The sequence below is a fragment of the Corvus hawaiiensis genome, chromosome 3 (genome assembly GCF_020740725.1).
Source record: "Corvus hawaiiensis isolate bCorHaw1 chromosome 3, bCorHaw1.pri.cur, whole genome shotgun sequence".
Taxonomy (NCBI): domain Eukaryota; kingdom Metazoa; phylum Chordata; class Aves; order Passeriformes; family Corvidae; genus Corvus; species Corvus hawaiiensis.
In genome coordinates, this window is record NC_063215.1 from 94,471,515 (window position 1) to 94,488,938 (window position 17,424).

Sequence of the window (17,424 nt, forward strand, 5' to 3'; positions counted from 1 at the left end):
TTTAAAGGCAGACATTAAAGTCGCAAACATATACTCCTGTTTTGCATGACTTTTCCTACTCTCTTCTCAGTTTGCAGTTACAGACCAAAATTAACAACCTAGTCTACCATCTGCACATTTATTTTTTATGTTTAACCACTGCACTGCAAGCAGCCCAGTCTGTTTTAAGTATAGCATCATTGAGAGCTGATGGATCAAGAAACAGAGGCACAAAGGTACAGGATAACATTTTCAAAAGCAAGGGGGTCAGGTCCTGACTCTGGGGTGACCATCTAGTTTATCACAAACCAGACACATTTTTTCAGAGCTTTGGTTTTGGTGACTGTAGCCAAATACAAGGGAGAAAACTGGAGCCTGAGCACAAATTTCTGGCTCCTATCCTTTTCTTAGACCACCATGCTGGATTACCACCACTGCTAACAGCACTTCCACTGAGAATTGGCAGCTTGGCCCCTTGACAAAATGAGGAGATATGCTGATGGGCTTTGAGCTGAAAACACTGAAGTATTCACTCCGTTTAATAAAGAAAAGCATCTAAATCTTTTAAGTTGAAAGTTCTACTGGGAAATAAGCAATAGGCATTGCTGTGTTCCAAATGTCAAGACTTCCATCCTTCTCCTATAAATCGTAGTCAGGGCTCAAGCACAAGGGGAGAAATTCCCAGCACAATCCTGCACACTGCACACACCACAGTTCTGGAAAAGGACAGCACTGAGAAACTGCATTATCCATACAGTTTTCCAGCCTTTTCACATGCCCAAAGAGAAGAAAGCCCACCCCAGGAAAGGAAGTGATTTTCCTTAGCGTAGTAAAAATTAAGGTACAAATTATGGGGAATACTTGTACAAGAAGAATTCAGCTTCCTACACACTTGGCAGCATCACTGACTAGGAAACAATAATAGTAGCTGTTCAGCTGTTCACTCCTCCTAATAACTTTGGGTTTCTTTCAGTCTGCATAATTCTGTATCATTTTGAAGCGTATTAGAGAAGAAAGTGAGGACCACTGACTATAAAACACAAAGGTCAAGACACAACCCCTGCCCTGGGAAGTCCTTCCACTGCAGATTAACAGCATTTTGACAGTTTAACAATTGAAGCATTACTCTAACATTGCTCTGATTTTACACATCTTCTCAGCATCCACTACAGAGCACTGCATCCTGGACCAGAATGGAGGGCATTGGCATTTTTCTCAGCCATTCTTGAATTTTTGCCCCACATATATTTTTGCTTTTAATCGTATTTTCTTCCTTTTTCTGCAAGTAAAAAATTTTAAGCCAGCAAGAAACAAGAATTTCACAGCCATGAAATGAGCTGTGGAAATGAGGGTCTAAAATCCACATTTATGTAATGAATGAGTCCTAATCAGAGGAAGTTCTAGTAAGATTTCCTAATGTGCTGAAAGACAAGATAGACAGCACTGGGACTGCCAGGCTGACCTATACTGATCTCAGACAAGAGACTTCCACATCAGGCTTCTTGCCCACAGTGTCACCACTTCCTGCTCTTCTTTGTTCCACAATATAGGATACTTCATTAGATTTGCAACCTCAAGCTCATTTCCATGGCAACTCATGGCAGAACAAAACACAAGACATTAATCACCATACTCAGATTTCATCAGGAGAGAAGCAACTGGGCTGTGAGCTGACAGGATTGTACAACTCACAAATAAATAAGTGCAACAAGGGAAAACAAGCATCACAGCATGCTACAGTGCCCTGGGGATAAAGGGGATCCAAAGCATGCTGCACAGATCCCCATTCAGATCAGGATCTTAGCTGCCCCACTGGTTGGCATTATTAAGAGTCAGTGCTTCAACCTGTGGCATTGGGACTCAGGGAAGAATCTCTCCACAGAGAGTATCAGACCTGAGCCACAATGATGTCCAGGGTCAATTCACCCAGAGTTCAACCAACCTGATTATTTCTCCTAATTGCACCTCTACTGGAAATGTTTCCTTATCTGAAGCCCCAGCTGAAAGATCTCTTTTGAGGGCATGTGAAAGAGACTGCTTATTCTTATGCTTCACTCCTTTGAATGTTTTCATTTCCACTGATAATACCATTTTATTGCCTAGCTTTTCGCTTTCTCTGAGAGGAATCTGCATCAGCACTAGAATCTCACTGATGATGGTGGCCTGCTTTCAGTTGAACTTCTCTTTAAAACATTTTCAGAGTAAAAGACATTGCAAGACTCACATCTAAGTATTTTTTGCAAGGATTCAAGTTTGTAAAATTGCTTCCAATATTCTGGTTTCAAAAAAAAGCCATAACCATTTTTTGGATGACGAAATAAATATCAGTATTAAGACAGAAGCAGAGGAACACTGCATATTTAGATAAACCAAAAAAGTTTCAGACAATGAACATTTGAATCAATTTTATACCTACATCTCAAGCTAAGGCTGAGAGTTCAGTCTGTGGGAAAAGCCCCAGAGCAATCTTTGATAGTAAAAAATTCACTGTGGTTTAGCATTCAAGTAAATATAATTCCCCTGGTTCAGATCTCCTTGGACCTTGTGTATAGAAGCTCATTTTCTTTGATCTGCTCTATAAACACAGTTGCACACATGGGGTTAAATACAGCTAGGAGGTATTCCTGCATCCTGCTGGCATGGCATTTCTAAGCCATTCCCTACAGAGGATTTGTTCATTAATACATTTCTCTCACTTAGTGTTCCACTGCATTGGCTTCAATAGGAGACAAAACCCAAAATTTTTCTGATAGGGTGTTCCTAGAAGCTGAATGAGGTTTAGACCGTGGTTTTTTTCAAGCATACTCTCCAGGAGGTGATATTTTAGGAAGATGGAGTACAGTGTGAAGTAAGGTGTGCAATGTAAGTATGCCAGGCTGGAAGATTCCATTCACAAGGACTGATGAAAATCAGTCCTTAAGTACAGCTTTCAGAGCTTTGTATCTGTGAACTTCATGCCTGCATGGATCCATACTCAGAGAAAAACAGAAAGCTAGCCAAATTTCAAAAATCTGGAAATCCCATAAAATTACTGAATCCCACATAGTTTCTCTTCAAAAGGATAAAGTAACTGCAGTTTGAGATTCCTGTCAAAAATCTGTGGACAAGTCTAGTCTGAACTTAGCAAGAGACACTTCCTGTGCCTGAAGGACCCAACAGCAGTCCTTAAAGTTTTGAAAATGTCTCAACATGCCGCTACTCCATGGAGAGAAGCTGATGAGAGTAGCATAGTCCTGCAGTCCTGCGGAACACCACGTCCTGTGGAAAACCCGGGAGCTCAAACACAGCACTGATGGTTTCCAAATTCCCCTGAAAAATAAAATGAGCTCCTCTGAATTTCCCCTACACTGACAGGCAGCTCCAAAGTCATAAATGATTTCTGATGTGACAAGAAAGTCACAGTGATTTCACAAACATTAGAAGCATGACTTGGGAAGGCATTTGGGAAGCAAGCTTTAGCATAAAGCACGCTGCCTCTCCAGACTTCCGACCAGAGCACTTGTCTGCCAGTTCCCCCAATGAAATCTAGTTATGCACTTTTCTAGCAATTCATTTTCTTGCACCTGGAAGGACACTGTGGTACTATATACACTCTGTTTTCACCACACCTGTGTGTTAATGTGTGTAAGAGCACAGTTATTCCTGATACAGTCTCACAAGGACAGAAGACATGAGAGCTAGACCAGTGTGCACTTCTGGGTCTTTTCACACATTGGACGTGAAATACAAGAGTACAAATGTGATCCAGTGATATTCATTAAGTATGATGGGATGTGTGTGGATAGTTTGACAAAGTAGGGGGAAATCCTGATGCCATTCCTCATTCTGCTGTGGCTTTCCTATATTAACTTCTACTAGAAAAATCCTGCAGCAAGAAAAATCATCTAGGGCCTTGCCTTTGACATCAAGAAAGGTATGATGTTATCTTTGGTATTATAGAAAATTCTTTTCTGTAGAATAGAGACTATAAACTGCTCCACTGTGTTCCAGAGGTCTCCATAGATAAACATCAAGAACACAGATGCTGTGATTATACAGTCAGACAAGGAAAATTTTACTATAGTGACTTCTTAAAACTTGACAGAATGAACACTAAATGTTCATGTATGTGGTTTTTTAATGAGCTTTTATTTGCTTTTTATTGCTTTGCCTATTGTAGTTCAGTAATTTTGTTTCTAGCGCTTTTCCCCTAAGTTATCTTCATGTGACATGAAAGATATCACTAAGGACAATGCCAGGCTGGAAACAGTCATCTATTTTCTAGCTAAATCCTCTTACAAAGACAGCAACCAGCAACTGGGATGTATAGCAGCTGAAACCGTAATGGCGCATGCAGTGTTTAATTGTGCGTATATGATACACACTATTTAGCTTTCTCTTTGTTCCATGCAGCACAAAGAAATTCTCAGGAGGCTGAGAAGGGTCATATCCATGGCTGAATGAGAAAATAACATTAAAATTATCATTATGGGCCTTCCTCCCTATGACTTATCTGGGTGAACCCTAGAAGATTTAGAGTTCAGGTTCAGTTCAGATAAACATCCAAAAGTTCACAGGTTTACCCAAACTATCTGAATCTCTAGAGCCCTGAAATAAGCTGGAAATCTCCAGAACTGCCTTTCTTGAGGGATTTCTTGCACTTCCAGTTTTGGACAAAAATCAGAAATGGAAAAAAACCCTCACAACATGAACTAAATATTGCAGAACCTCAGCATAACTCATTTAAATTACACTCACATAGATCTATCAATCGTTTTGATGTTTTGGGTTTTTTTAATATCAGCTTTTATGGCTGAATCAGAACATATTTACTTTTTCACCTAAGTCTGTTCTACTCATTTTTACCATCAGTTTTTTGTGAGTTGAACCCAGTGCAGGTGGTAAAGGGAGGCTCTCTTCTTCTACACATTTACGGTACATCTACACAGCACATTTAGTTCTTGTAGAGAATATCTCTCCATCTAAAATATTTATTAAAGCAGAGGCTAAGAGGTAAAGAGAAGCGACAAGGAGTATAGTGAAGTAGTTTACAAAGTACTGACATTGGTAACAGATATCCCTCCCACTGGCACATGAGCTGCTGGTTTCCCTCTTTGACACTGATATGGAAAAAACAGCAGCAGCCACACTATCAGCAAGAACATGACCCTCTGATCAGCCATTGTTCACTTTCCCAGAGCAGACTTCCATCTCCCAAACTAACTGTGGCCAGTCATTTTCTCTGGTGCAGAAATGTGGTTTCAATCACTTAAGACAGATGATCTGTATCAAACGAAGAGCACGCTGCTTTGTAGTATTTTCCGTCATCTCCTCCACTTGAACAGCCAGAGAGGAATATGGGCACCCTTGCCACAAGCCTGCTTCCCCTGAAAGGCTGTGCAGAGCCATCCTCATCACAGAACACCCTCCCCATTCACTCAGTGATGTGTTCCATCACTTGCACCAGACCAACAAGAAGCAATTTCTTATCCTACCAAGTGGGGAAAAAACATATTTCAGAATTTGGCGCTACCATCTGAGCCAATCAAAGGCCTACAGAGTTCAGTCTAAAAACAGCTATAAGAAAAGGGGTATGTACTGAGTACTTATTTCCCTGCTGTATCCATCCAGCTTCCAGGAAGGTACCAGCTTAGAGACTTCCTGAACTGAGAGCTTGCACCTGCACCCTCATGTTTGGTGGGTACTCACAAACCCATCCTCCTATAATTTGCTTGCTCCCTTTCTGAACCTGCTGATGCTTTTGTCCCAGGACAAGATGTGCCAGTGTGGTCCACAGCTTCATTGCCCTTCCTTTTGCTTGTTCATGGTCCTCGTTTAGTGAGAAACAATGAATACAGAAATAGTTCCTTATTTACTTTCTCTGTCCTTCATTCACTCTTATGGCTTTTAAAGATAACAGTCATCTTGCCCGCACAGTCACCATTTTCCAGCCTAGGAAACCCATCAAGCCCTTTGTCATGTAGAAGTCATTTCATACCATCCTTATGATCCATATCTTCGCTTTTTTTCTCAAAATCCTTTGGATTTCTAAATTAAATATTTTCAGAATTCCACATAGAAGATCAGGTGTGGATGGTCTGTGGTAGAATGCTCTTGTTCTCTACTTTGATTTCCACTCCCCTTCTACCAAATCCTAGTATTCTAGATGACTCTGCCATCATTTTGAGGTGACATTCTCAGAGCTAGCCATAATGAGGTGTTTCCCGCCAGGTGGGAGTAGCTATTTCCTGCTAGTCATGGCATAGATATCGTTTATGCTAGTTTCACCACTCTTCAATTATTAAGATTAGAAAATAACCTGAGAAAAGAGATTCAGTCATTCAGCATCCTAATAGTATCTACAAATCTCCAGGGTTGATTTGAGTTTTGGTTTTCCTGAATAGTTTTGTGTCATTAGCAAATCTTGTCCTTTTACTGCTTATCCCCATTTTTAGATCAGGAATAATTTGAATAACACAGAACGGATTTTTGTCAGTAACTTTTTACTCCTGTGGTTGCCATTCCTTCTATTACATCATTGTGATGTTCTAGATAATGGACGAAGTGTTTTCTACATCGTTTTCACCCATTTTTTGGAGGCTTTCCACATCCATCCCCGTAAAAGCATGAAATACCTCTTAACTGACATAAGTTATGAGTTACAAAAGCAACACCTTTCTCCTTCTTACCTCTTGCTGGGTATCCATCAACCCTATGATATATTAGCTCTTTTAAAAAAGGACCTGATGTAGGAAGTTCAGCTTCCTATATATATTTTGTTTTTCCTGGTTGGTTTTTTTTTTTGGTTTGGGCTTGGTTTTGGAGGGGGTTTTTTCAGAGCAGTTCAATGTTGATCTCAGGCTTGCCTCCTATCAGCATTGGCTCAAATGCCTGAAATTACCCAATATCCCAGAAATGTTCTTGGGTTTTTGGTCCTGTCTCTCCTCCTGCACAACAAACCTTGAGCCTGCTAAAATTTCACACCCTCCTGAAAAAACCACCCAGTCAATCAAGCAGCTGAAGCTCTCATCTGCTGCTCCATTCCAGAGAAATGTGTCTCAGGGGGTCTGTGCAGCCACTGATGAAATGCAGCAGTTTAAGCATGAAATCCGCTGTGGCTCCGGCAGCAGGTGGGAGCCGCTGTCCCGGTGTGCTGACGCTGGGGGAAAAGGAGGGGCACACCACACGTGAGCAGCCAGGCACTCACGGGACATCTTCTCACCAGATGGTGCATCAGACCTGTGGGAGCTTAACTCTTAATTAAACTAAGAACTAAGGGCCACATTCAGTCACAGCATCAGTTTGCTCCAAACCAGATGTCAGCAAGATGCCACAAAAATTGCATTCAGTGCAAGTCCAAACCCAGGCTGAGGGTGGCCGCTGCCCAAGCCTCATGTACCATCTCTGTCAGGCTAAGAAGTTTTTTCCAGCAGCAAACTGACAGCCCCTTTGTTCTGGGTCATCATGCCCTGAAAGCCCTCTCTATTCTGCATGGCAAACCTGAAACCAACATTCCTGCAGCACAGCACTGTTGCTAAACAGGTACAGAAAACAGCCTGAAACAGAGCAGGAAATTGTCTGTAGGGTTTACTCAAAGCTTCCCAAAGCACCCAGCTACCCTAATTTTTCCTAGCAGCTCATCACACTGACCAAGATACCCTGTGTGCTGGAATCCCAGAGGTGCACCAGGCTAAGAGCAAACTGGCAGCAGGTGTCTCAATGGATAACCCTACTAGGCATTTGGAAAACATGGATAAATCTGTGAAGCCTTCAAAAGCCTCTGGATAGCATTTTCAGTAAGTGAATGGAGAGAAATGAAAACACACCCAGGCCAAGCTGCATGGCAGCCCTGCATCTTTGCCTCTGGATTTCCTTCTGTGCAATACAATGATTTTAGAGAAGTGAGGTCCATAAGGCTCCAAAGAAGCAATAATGATTTAATTTATTTGGGTAAAACCTGAAGCCAGCAGCCTATCTGTAATGTTATTTGTCAAGCAATGGTAACAGAGTAGTACAGATTTTTATATCCTGGGCATTGACTCAGTGTCAAATATTTAATGAAAAAAAACCCAAGAAAAATAAAAAGTAGCTGATCCAAGGACTGGCAGTGACTGTACTCAAGGATCCAATCCCTCCGTTACCTCCAGTCCCCTCCTCTCACTTCGCCCCAACTTTCCCCCTCCCTCTCTGCCTTTCTTACTTGGAAGATGTTATTGTTTAACATGGCACATTCCCAAGCTGCTAGACCAGGACAGTAAAATTATTCACTGACTTTACTGTACTCTTCTACCAGTCACTCATTTTTTAAGCTTTCAGCTCTCCTTCCCTCCACCCCCACCTCCTCCATTCCCCAATGAAATTTGCTTTTTCCCTTCTCTCCCTCCCCTTTTGCTAGGCAGAATCTGGAAAAAAGAAATCAAGGCCAAACTCAACAAAACTACTGCTTCGTAAGAGCAGTCCTTTTTCACACACAGATGGTCAGTCAGAAGAATGAGCGCTTTATAAGACAGACATCGTGCTGGTCTTTGCAATCCTGTTCCCCCGGACCTCAGCAGGAGTTTTTCATCACCAAAGTGGATAATAACTCTGTCAGACACCTCATACACACAGGTATGAATAAAAAAAGAAAATACTGCAGTGACTGATTTTACAAGAAACTGGGAATCTTAATGTGATGGTTAAAAAATGAGCAGGATGATTATGCACAACCAATAGCTGTGTCAACAGGGGTTTATGGCAGGTTGCTAATCAGCAGGGAATGCACTTATGTGTACAGCCATGGTCTTGCACTTTATGGACAACATTTCCATGGCCAAAGTCCATGCACCGTTGCACTGCCATAAACACGCACACGTTGTGTGCTTGTAAACGCCCAAGCATCTATAGGCTTCTCCATGTTTGCATGTGGGAACCCCATTTTCATGGGTAGCAGCAGCTTACAGCATCACTGTTGGATGCACCAGAAGGTGCCAGCAGGTAGTCATGCCTTTATTTCTCAAATTTGTCTTAATCTACAAATGGACTTACATATATTATTTTAAAGGAAAATTTAATCTTCCCCCAGCTGAGTTTTGATGACAGAAGAAGGTAGATTCCCATCATTGTTAATCAGATGCCAGACCCTCAGCTTTTCTTGTGATAGATCCAGAGTGTCAAGACCACATCTGAAAGGCACAGACAGCACAAGCATTGGCTAACCCAGAAACACAGCTCCCTTTGTTTAAAACAGAAAAATATTTTCAGAATCTCTACATTTCCCTACAACAAAAGAAGCAACGCTTAAGAAAATCCCTGCAGGAAGCTTGAAGTAGGAGCTCTGTTCTAATAGATAGCTTTCTTCCACAAATGGAAATTCATAACACTTTTGTAACCCAGCATTTTCAAATTCAAATAGAATGAAATTATGCATGAACTCTTGCACTCTCGCTTCATTAGCCATTCCCTTCATTAGTCAGATGAGAAGGGGCAGCAGTTAATGCTTCTGCTTGTGACAGAAGTTCTCACAATAACATATTTGAGAGCTATCCTGACATTAAAGTTAGGAATGTGCTCCGTATTTAATCTGATTCAATAAATGCAAAGAAGAGAAATGATGTCATCTCGGAAGCTTTGAGATGGTTGCGTTCAGAAACAGAAGTTAATGTGTGACATCCTTTTGTCACCAGCAGAGCATTGCTCACAAAGCACTGAAGAGTTATGGTGTACAAATCCCTGCTAAGGACTGGTGCTTTCCACAGGTTAAGCAGTACCCAGTCTTCACACCTCCATCCCCATTTTCCCTTGAACACAGTGGTAAGAAGTACTCTCTTCCTACTCTGACTCCCCTATTTCTCCTGCTCCCCCCTTCACCAGTCTCTGTTTCAGAACCATTTCTTTGCACTACTGAAGTTTCTGAGAAAGAAACACCATGAACAACGTCACGCTGATGATTTGTACTCTCCCCAGGGTGCAAAATTAATTTGGGATTTTGTTCAGCAGCTGCCAAAGATCAGCATATTACTTATCACTAAAGAGATGCACAGACAAAGCTACGAGTGAAGATTGCCAAGAAATGGGCTTTGCTATGCCCACCTCAGTTTGGTGCTGTCAAGCCTTCAGCTTCATTTTTCCAATGTAATGAAACAAATTAAGTCAGCCTTTTCAGCATCAATCTCGTCCATCATAAATTAATTTTTAGGGGCATTTTCCCATGGATTCAATACAAGTGACCTGGATTCCATGCTTCTCTTTTACACCAATCATAAAAATTAACAGTAAGTGTTCAAAATGAGATCTCATACATATGGAGTATAGAATAAGATTTAGAAAAGGTTAAAAGTGTTTAGAGACTTGGGCAAAAAAGTTGAAACAGCAAATCTCTGAAAGTAACAAAGTTATTTGAAATAAATTTATATTAACACAGCACAAATAGATTAGGTATTAACTCTGAATGCACAAAAATCACATATAGTCCTATTTTCAATCAGTCTTTTTAAACTTGTAGACACTATTTTTAAATTATTATTAATGACAAGTGCTCAGACTTCAGCACAACGGCAAAATTTTTATTAAAGAGGGTGAGAGGAAAGGAGAAACTTACCATAAAGACAGGTTCTTCAGCAACACTTATCTCAGTGATTCCCAAAACCTTCTCTGGCATGGATGGTGCTGACCTCTGTGAAATAGAAGGTAGGATTGGTCTAAGGAGGAGGTTAGCAGGCCAGCCCCTACAGTAACCAAATAAACTTTTTAATTGAGGATCTTAAACAGGGTAAGAAAAAAAATAAAAACCAACCAAACAAAAACCCAAGAACAAATTTTCCTCTGCAGGAAAACACACGACGAAAAGGAAAAGTGTGTATTTCAATGTATATTCTCACTTTCTTCCTCTGGATGCCTCAGTCTGACAATCTGAATTTCTCCTCCTAAGAGCATCAGCTGCAATGATTACCACAGCAGCAATTTTTTGATGGCTAAAGGGGATGAAAATCTACAAACAATTAGGGTGATGCATCCTCAATCGCCCACATTTATCAAGCCAGCTTTGGAGAATTTTATAATGCTACGTGAGCTCCAGAGTATTTAACAGGGACTTCTGTGTTTTCTTTGAGAATTTCACTTTTCCCAGGTTGGGTTTCAAAATGTTTCCATCTTAGCATGAAAATAAGGGAGGGTATAAACCAACCCTGCAGTGCTCTGGCAACCTTGTGAAAGGCTGAACCATATGTCTGTGAATGATCTGACGGGGGCTGAAACCCCAGGCTTGTAAAACCAACTAGCAGACTTCAGTGCTCTCAGTGGAGGCAGGATTGATCCCTGGCAATCCAGGATTATTAGGGCTGTATTTTTTTAAGCAGAACAGGGAATGTATTTCAGCTGGATTTTAACTCTGGAAAACTCTTCTGATTGTAATGGCATTACTACCTTTCTAGCTCCCCCTTTGCTCCTTCCCTGCTTAGTTCCCCCTGCCAGCAGCTCCCCACCTTGTCCTCCAGCACACAAAGCTCTTTCTCCATCTCAGCCTCAGTCACATAAACTGCTCAGAAAGGCAGAATCCCCAGGCTCTCACGAAGCTCCTGCTGAAATTAATGAGACTTGGCACCAGATCATCTTCTAGAGAGTGATTTGCAAGAGCAACACCTTCCTTTTGAAGACAACACAAAAATCACTTCTTCACTGACAGTTTCGCCCTCAGTTCTAGCTTTTACCCAAGTCAGGAATATTTTTTGCTTTATATCTGACTTGACAGCTACTAATACTGCTGTGAGAACATACCACCTGACTTTATATGATTTTGAAAGAGGAGAGAGAGCAAAGATAATAGTTTCATTATAAGTTATAAGTCTCTGTAAATCTCTCTACATCGAACCATTCCTGATCTCCCAAGAGGGACTCTCCAAACACTGAAGCCATGCCTATTTGGCAAGAACTACAGACAGGGATTTCTTTTTTAGTCTCCTTCGTCTCTACAGAGGGCAAAAATCTTGGATAAAAAACTTTGGCCCAGAAGCCTTTTTCTTAACTTGCAGCAGTTAGAGGCACAGGGATGGTTTTAATAGAGTTCTGTAATGACTCTATTGCTGCTTTTTATGACTATTTCTTGGAGCAATAAAGTGGCAGAGGCAATGATATTGAATCACTAACTTTTCTGCAGTGAAGAAGAGAGCACAATTAGTCCACGAAGTTATTTTCATTCGAAGGCCCAATGCATTTCTAGCTCCTACAAAATGCAGTAAAAATTCTTTCTCACCTGTGTGCTCCCCTAGTCAACATCAGGAGGTGAACTCATGTTGCCCAGATACTTAGGGAATAACTTTAAATGTCCCCTTGACTTCTATTTTGTGATATTCCTGCAACAGTTCCTCAGAGTGTCCATGATAGAGCCTATCAGTGCTCTCTGGACCACCCAAGGATCTCCTGCTCCCCAGGGAAGCACAGCAGTAATGGGGAGCTCCACAGCCTGGCTTTTCCCACCTGTGCAAGCACAAGGCAGCGCCTTCCTGAATCACATCCAGAGGATGAATCAGGTCCCAGGTGGGATAAATTTCCCCCTCTCTCTTCACTGACCTTGGAAAGGGTTAAGGCTCCTAAGTTAGGTACTCTAATTTGATGGCAAAAGCAGAAGAGGATGTTCTGCTCACACAAGTAGTTTTTTCTAATGACATGGGCCTTGCAAAATAAAGTGAATATTTTTCCCCACAAATCTTTATAAAGGTGCAGACTGAGACTGAGAGACCTGTACAAGGGCTGCGGGGTAAAACTCAAGTTCCACTGAAGGAAACTGATAGAGTTTTTACCAAAGATTCCAACGGCACTGGAATTTCTCCTACTTATGCCCAAACAGCTAGGTTTGTTGGCATGAGATCCCCCTATATATTCAGTAGAACACTTATTACACTTTGAGTGTATCTAAAATCACTGTCTAAGCCAATCACAGCTGAATACATGATTCTCATTAACCAAAACCAAATGAGTTTCCTCTACAGTTCAGTCTTGCTAAAGCTGTAGCTGTGACGTGGTGTTATGCTGTTCTCTAGTAAGGTATGTCAAAAACATAACCAAAGTGGAAATCATTTCATTTCCAAAATAAATAAATGCCTTTGATCAGTACTAACACACAAAAGGCAGGTATTTAAAGTTAAGGGACATGCAGGAAATTGGTTCCTCACAAAGCTTCAATTAGCTTTCAAATTATCTCTCACACAGTGTGTACAAATACTCCTAACCAAACTTCACTGAAAAATGGATTCTCAATACGTTTATTTACCTAATAGTTAACACAAGGATAACAACACACATGCAAATTTAAAATAAAAACATATGTGGGGATCTTTTGCCCCAAATAAGAATTTGAAACAGATGTGCTCTTTTAACTGTATTTCTTCACCCAGTGCTTTTCTCTTCACTGTTTGTATCTTTAATGTATTTTTTTCAAAGGTACAGAATAATTTATTCCCCCTTTTATCTGACAAGCATGGCTTTCAAATAACATATTCTATCTTTATTTCTTGCTGGCATAACTCATCCATATCAATTGGTGTTTTGCACAAAGGGAGCTGACTGCAGCTCAACCGTAAGCTGGGATACTATTTTCATTAGAACTGCATTTAAAAATCAACATAACAATGTTGTAGGATGAAAACATTATAATATTCAACATTGTTTCTGCAAGTTCTGTATTCTTAAATCTTCCATTAAACTCATGTTTTTATTGGACACTTCCATTCTATTTCTCTCCACATGTCTTCAATAGCAGTGCCTAATGTTTCGAAGGATAAATTAGCTGCAGCAGCTTTTCAGTCCCAGAACCAGAAAATATTGGAAAGTATATCTGATGTCTCTTTTTTTTGTCAAAACTTACATTGTATCTTTTGCAGAAAAGCATTAAAAATTCAGTAAAGCAAAATTCCCTGGAGTAGCAAAACACAAGAGTCAGCTCTCTACCCAGTGGACCAAATCTGAGTGAGATCTGTAAGATTCAGATTTCAGGGCATGCTCACCTACACTGTTAGTTAGGAAATGCTCCTAAATTTCTACTGGACCTAACTGGCAGGGAGTAGGTAGCCAGGGAATGCAGGGACTCTGTGTGGAGGAGGTCCAGGGCTGGTCACCACTAGGTCCTGCTTGCTCCAGCATCGCTGTTGTGCACCTCAAAATGGAAGCTCAATGGCAGAGCTCTCTAACTGAATCAGTAATTACAATTTTGTGTTAATTTGCAATAAATTAATATAAGCAAAATTCCCCATGTCAAGCTGTTTTACCCATGACAAACTCAACACTTAGGAAAATCCTTTTCTGTCCTTTTCCAGTGTTTTCATTCAGCCTTTCCAGTGTACTTGTTCCATAACAGGACCTCCAACTGCATGGCTGCTGGCATCTTTCACCACTGAACCCTGCCACATCCACCATGAGTAATTTAACCATGAGTGAAGAGAAAGTGTCTTCATGTGACACAGGGCATTTTTTTTTCTTTTTTACCACCCTTACTTAAAATCTTCCATATATCAGAATTGGGAATTGACTTCTTCATATTTTCAGTGGTACTAATAGCTTCAAAATACTATATCCAAAAGCATTTTACTGCATAGTATCAAAGAAGACATTACCTTGGTAACAGCTGAGCAAAACCAACATTTTCAGCACTCAGGAAATGTCAATGCTTCATATAATTGAGAATTTATAAGATAAAACATTTCCAAAAAAAAATTAAATTCAGTTGTTTAAAAATGTGATAATTTCATCAAATAAGGTAAGACTCTTCAAGGTGGATGTCAAAAGACTTATTTCTGGCCCAAATGCTCAAGCCTCTGGCTTTGTTGGGTATCTGATTCAAAGCATGTGGCTACAAATACTTTATCTTTTTAATACTTAAGAGTTAGAATATAAATGAAACAGGGTACTTTTTTCCCTTTTCATTGCTCTGAAAAATGCTAGAATATCATGCTGTATTTTTTTGTCCAAACAAACGCATTTGCATGATGCAGATACCTGACAAAATTTAAAGCTAACATTTAAAATCTGGCAAAGCCAAAGTGACTAAAAAGAGGGTCTTATTTAAGGGTGTCTTATAAAAATAATTTTATGAAAATGGAGAGAAGAGACAGGCAAATTCAATAACTGGAGAACTTATTAGGACCATGACTAATTTGGATACCAAAGAGTAAATTACAGTATTTTAGGAGCTTTGGCATACTTGAATAAATGCAGTTACACAACAATCAGACAGAAGGAGGAAAATGTATTACCATCCTGCAGACCTGGTATATCTCACTGAAAGTTCACAAGAGAAAACCAAGCTGCAATGGCCCTATACCAATCAAAAAAACCTATAAAAGAGAGACAGGGAGATGGCACTATAAAAATAATAATCAGACTCAGGAACCAGACTGAGTGAATTACATGTTGGCCTTTGAGAAGTAAATCAAAATAATCAGCAGAGAAATCCAAGCAGCATTTGAACACTGACCATTGGAAACTAAGAGCAGCAGCAAGTCTCCGAGATTTTTCTTTTTTTCTAAAGTGAACTCAAGCAAAGCTAGTAAAACTTGGCAATTGTTAACATACCCCCATAACTACAGGTTTAATAATGTCCCATAAACTTTAAGAATTTCAAATTCATTGCTGCAGAGCAGCTTATGCATTCATTTTGCAACACACCCATTTTCACACTCAAAGACATCAGAAAAGCAGATTAAAGTTTATTTTTCTTTTGATAAAGAAGTTAAGCAGATTTTGGCAGCTTGCCATCAATTTGACCCCATCTCCCAACTTCCCCCCTGCCCAAATACTATAAATTAATCTTACACTGGTTGAGGGTAAAAAAAAAACCTGAAAAACTTCCAACATTCAAGTCCTTTGGCTGAACCTCTCAGGGGCATATCCCATGGTGACAATTGTTAGTCTTGACTATCTGAGCTGGCCTTTTCCCCAAAACTCTGCCTATAGCACAAATTTCCATTTTCTCTTGGTCTAGATGTTACTGTGATCGGCAGTTTCTTATTCATATTCTCCAGAAATACCTAGCATGGCATTCTTCTTCTGGACTAACTGCTGGTCTCACACAAGGACATTTGCAGAGTAACCTCACTCAGCTGCAGTCAGTCCAGGTTTCCACTACGAAGGGTAAGAGCAGAGTATGGGCCTGCAGAGTTAGTCCCACAAATCAGCAATTAAATGCAGGAATTATTCAGGAAGAGAAAGGTTTTAGTTGATTTTAACTGCAAGGCAGATTAGATGAAGGTTTTTATAACTTGTCTGCCTAGCAGTGAATATACAAAAGAGTGAACAAATAATACAAGGGGACTCCCACCTTACAGACACTTAAGTGAAGTGTACGCAACTTATCCTAGGCTAGTTTTTAACATAACGCTAAGAACACTGATATCCCAATCTTCCTTTGGAAAATTTAACCACTTTTTTTCTGATACTGACGCTGCAGTAGTTTCCTACAGTGCTAAATCCCCAGCTTCTTCACTTAGATGAGCAACCAACTGAAATGATTTTTCAGGACAGACCAAAAATGGAGGAAACATTCTAAGTTCCTAACAAGTTTGAATTTCATGAAACAGAAAGCTGGTTGTTACATCACTCTATGAAAAAATATTTATATTGGCTCTGGCTTTAAGGTTACATTTCTCGGTTCATGCAAGTGGCAGGAAACATGCAGAATCTAATCAAGAGATAGTCCACAAGGCTTGTTAGATGAAATGTTGAATAAAGAGTTCTTACGAAAACAAAAAGATGCAGCTCAGGAAATGAGCTTGGTCATCTCACAACTCTCTGTTGTTCCACAGCCAAGCATTGGCTAAACATTAGATTACCATTGTAAACAATACACAGGGAAAAAATTGCTATCAGGATTCACCCTAAAAGTAAGTCTTGAAGAGCACCTAAGTGACTTATGAGGCTCAGATTTATTCTTGAATCTGACTTAAGAGACTAATTCAGATCTTAATGAAAACCAGGGAATGTAGGTTTTCAAATCATGCACTTTTAAAGAATTTACTTAAAATGTAAAATATGGTTTTATGCACAAAACTGAAAAACAGCAAGAAAATACATTTACAAAATGTGAATTCAAGAAAAATCCTTTCACGTGGAAGAGTCCTTTTTATTCTTTTTTTATTCTCTTTTTATTTTTCAGTGCAGAAGGTCGGTGTTACCATAAAACAAATAACATGAAAGAGGCGGAAGAGGACAGGGGAAATTGCTCTGCAGAAGAAAAACAATGAACAGCAGTCACTAACTTCTCATGAACTCCTGAACTACCAAGTTAACCAAGGTAATCTATTGGTCTCCTCCATACTTCTAGTCCAGCCCTTCTTTCATTTCTTTGGCCTCGATGCTGTAACTTGTGTGCATTCATAAGGATGAACTATGAATTAGCACAGTGAATGTGATCTCTGAGTTTCCAGTGGGGTTCTCAAACTGGTACACATCAGCCTCAGATGAAGCATTTTTTCCAGCTGTTACAAGTGTGACAGCAGT

The 17,424-nt window shown here is 40.1% G+C and overlaps 1 long non-coding RNA gene across 1 annotated transcript in view; it reads right to left on the bottom strand.

The window, feature by feature from the left end:
• LOC125322598 overlaps positions 1-17,424 on the bottom strand; it is a 57,889-nt gene that overhangs the window by 24,342 nt on the left and 16,123 nt on the right. Inside the window, exons 6-7 of the long non-coding RNA XR_007202109.1 lie at positions 10,538-10,612; positions 8,986-9,122 (exon numbers count right to left, since the gene is read on the bottom strand). This is a non-coding gene — a long non-coding RNA (uncharacterized LOC125322598). The remainder of the gene's footprint in view (positions 1-8,985; positions 9,123-10,537; positions 10,613-17,424) is intronic.